The sequence below is a fragment of the Lolium perenne genome, chromosome 4, assembly GCF_019359855.2.
Source record: "Lolium perenne isolate Kyuss_39 chromosome 4, Kyuss_2.0, whole genome shotgun sequence".
Taxonomy (NCBI): Eukaryota; Viridiplantae; Streptophyta; class Magnoliopsida; order Poales; family Poaceae; genus Lolium; species Lolium perenne.
In genome coordinates, this window is record NC_067247.2 from 350,866,623 (window position 1) to 350,870,330 (window position 3,708).

Below are 3,708 nucleotides of genomic sequence, written 5' to 3' on the forward strand. Positions count from 1 at the left end.
GTGTGTGGGGCCCTCGTGTGGCCCCCTGACCTGCCCTTCCGCCTACATATAGTCTTCGTCGCGAAACCCCCAGTACCGAGAGCCACGATACGGAAAACCTTACTGAGACGCCGCCGCCGCCAATCCCATCTCGGGGGATTCAGGAGATCGCCTCCGGCACCCTGCCGGAGAGGGGAATTGATACGTCTCCGACGTATCGATAATTTCTTGTGTTCCATGCCACATTATTGATGATATCTACATGTTTTATGCACACTTTATGTCATATTCGTGCATTTTCTGGAACTAACCTATTAACAAGATGCCGAAGTGCCGATTCTTTGTTTCTGCTGTTTTTGGTTTCAGAAATCCTAGTAACGAAATATTCTCGGAATTGGACGAAATCAACGCCCAGGGTCCTATTTTGCCACGAAGCTTCCAGAAGACCGAAGAGGAGACGAAGTGGGGCCACGAGGCGGCCAAACCCTAGGGCGGCGCGGCCTGGCCCTTGGCCGCGCCGACCTGTGGTGTGGGGCCCTCGTGTGGCCCCCTGACCTGCCCTTCCGCCTACTTAAAGCCTCCATCGCGAAACCCCCAGTACCGAGAGCCACGATACGGAAAACCTTCCAGAGACGCCGCCGCCGCCAATCCCATCTCGGGGGATTCAGGAGATCGCCTCCGGCACCCTACCGGAGAGGGGAATCATCTCCCGGACGACTCTACGCCGCCATGGTCGCCTCCGGAGTTTAGGTGTTAATTGGTGGTACTTTAGTTGATACTTCCAGGCGTAGTTATTAGTAATCCTCAAAGATTTCGCAAGAAGTAGTATCATATAACTTTCCACTTGCGAATGCAGAATATATGAAGTCCATTCTCTTCTTCGTTACAGGGAGCCATGTTAAGCAAGTGATACGTCTCCGACGTATCGATAATTTCTTATGTTCCATGCCACATTATTGATGATATCTACATGTTTTATGCATACTTTATGTCATATTTATGCATTTTCCGGCACTAACCTATTAACGAGATGCCGAAGAGCCAGTTGTTGTTTTCTGCTGTTTTTGGTTTCAAAAATTATAGTAAGGAAATATTTTCGGAATTGGACGAAATCAACGCCCAGGGGCCTATTTTGCCACGAAGCTTCCAGAAGACCGAAGAGGAGACGAAGTGGGGCCACGAGGCGGCCAAACCCTAGGGCGGCGCGGCCTGGCCCTTGGCCGCGCCGACCTGTGGTGTGGGGCCCTCGTGTGGCCCCCTGACCTGCCCTTCCGCCTACTTAAAGCCTCCATCGCAAAACCCCCAGTACCGAGAGCCACGATACGGAAAACCTTCCAGAGACACCGCCGCCACCAATCCCATCTCGGGGGATTCAGGAGATCGCCTCCGGCACCCTGCCGGAGAGGGGAATCATCTCCCGGACGACTCTACGCCGCCATGGTCGCCTCCGGAGTGATGTGTGAGTAGTCTACCCCTGGACTATGGGTCCATAGCAGTAGCTAGATGGTTGTCTTCTCCCCATTGTGCTTAATTGTCGGGTCTTGTGAGCTGCCTAACATGATCAAGATCATCTATCTGTAAGTCTATATGTTGCGTTTGTTGGGATCCGATGAATAGAGAATACTTGTTATGTTGATTATCAAAGTTATGTCTATGTGTTGTTTTATGATCTTGCATGCTCTCCGTTACTAGTAGATGCTCTGGCCAAGTAGATGCTTGTAACTCCAAGAGGGAGTATTTATGCTCGATAGTGGGTTCATGTCTCCGTGAATCTGGGGAAGTGACAGAAATCTCTAAGATTATGGATGTGCTGTTGCCACTAGGGATAAAACATTGGTGCTATGTTCAAGGACGTAGTTACTGATTACATTACGCGCAATACTTAATGCAATTGTCTGTTGTTAGCAACTTAATACTGGAGGGGGTTCGGATGATAACCTGAAGGTGGACTTTTTAGGCATAGATGCATGCTGGATAGCGGTCTATGTACTTTGTCGTAATGCCCAATTAAATCTCACAATACTCATCATAATATGTATGTGCATGGTCATGCCCTCTTTATTTGTCAATTGCCCAACTGTAATTTGATCACCCAACATGCTGTTTATCTTATGGGAGAGACACCTCTAGTGAACTGTGGACCCCGGTCCAATTCTCTATACTGAAATACAATCTACTGCAATACTGTTCTACTGTTTTCTGCAAACAATCATCTTCCACACAATACGGTTAATCCTTTGTTACAGCAAGCCGGTGAGATTGACAACCTCGCTGTTTCGTTGGGGCAAAGTACTTTGGTTGTGTTGTGCAGGTTCCACGTTGGCGCCGGAATCCCTGGTGTTGCGCCGCACTACATCCCGCCGCCATCAACCTTCAACGTGCTTCTTGGCTCCTACTGGTTCGATAAACCTTGGTTTCATACTGAGGAAAAACTTGCCGCTGTACGCATCACACCTTCCTCTTGGGGTTCCCAACGGACGCGTGTTGTACGCGTATCAAGCTCTTTTTCTGGCGCCGTTGCCGGGGAGATCAAGACACGCTGCAAGGGGAGTCTCCACTTCCCAGTCTCTTTACTTTGTTTTTGTCTTGCTTAGTTTTATTTACTACTTTGTTTGCTGCACTAAATCAAAATACAAAAAAATTAGTTGCTAGTTTTACTTTATTTGCTATCTTGTTTGCTATATCAAAAACACAAAAAAATTATTTACTTGCATTTACTTTATCTAGTTTGCTTTATTTACTGTTGCTAAAATGGCCACCCCTGAAAATACTAAGTTGTGTGACTTCACAACCACAAATAATAATGATTTCTTATGCACACCTATTGCTCCACCTGCTACTACAGCAGAATTCTTTGAAATTAAACCTGCTTTACTGAATCTTGTTATGCGAGAGCAATTTTCTGGTGTTAGTTCTGATGATGCTGCTGCCCATCTTAATAATTTTGTTGAACTATGTGAAATGCAAAAGTATAAAGATGTAGATGGTGACATTATAAAATTAAAATTGTTTCCATTCTCATTAAGAGGAAGAGCTAAAGATTGGTTGCTATCTCTGCCTAAGAATAGTATTGATTCATGGACTAAATGCAAGGATGCTTTTATTGGTAGATATTATCCCCCTGCTAAAATTATATCTTTGAGGAGTAGCATAATGAATTTTAAACAATTAGATACTGAACATGTTGCACAAGCATGAGAAAGAATGAAATCTCTGGTTAAAAATTGCCCAACCCATGGACTGACTACTTGGATGATCATCCAAACCTTCTATGCAGGACTAAATTTTTCTTCGCGGAATTTATTGGATTCAGCTGCTGGAGGTACCTTTATGTCCATCACTCTTGGTGAAGCAACAAAGCTCCTTGATAATATGATGATCAATTACTCTGAATGGCACACGGAAAGAGCTCCACAAGGTAAGAAGGTAAGTTCTGTTGAAGAAACCTCTTCCTTGAGTGATAAGATTGATGCTATTATGTCTATGCTTGTGAATGGTAGGACTAATGTTGATCCTAATAATGTTCCGTTAGCTTCATTGGTTGCACAAGAAGAACATGTTGATGTCAACTTCATTAAAAATAATAATTTCAACAACAATGCTTACCGGAACAATTCTAGTAACAACTATAGGTCATATCCTTATAATAATGGCAACGGCTATGGTAATTCTTATGGGAATTCTTACAATAATAATAGGAACACACCCCCTGGACTTGAAGCTATGCTT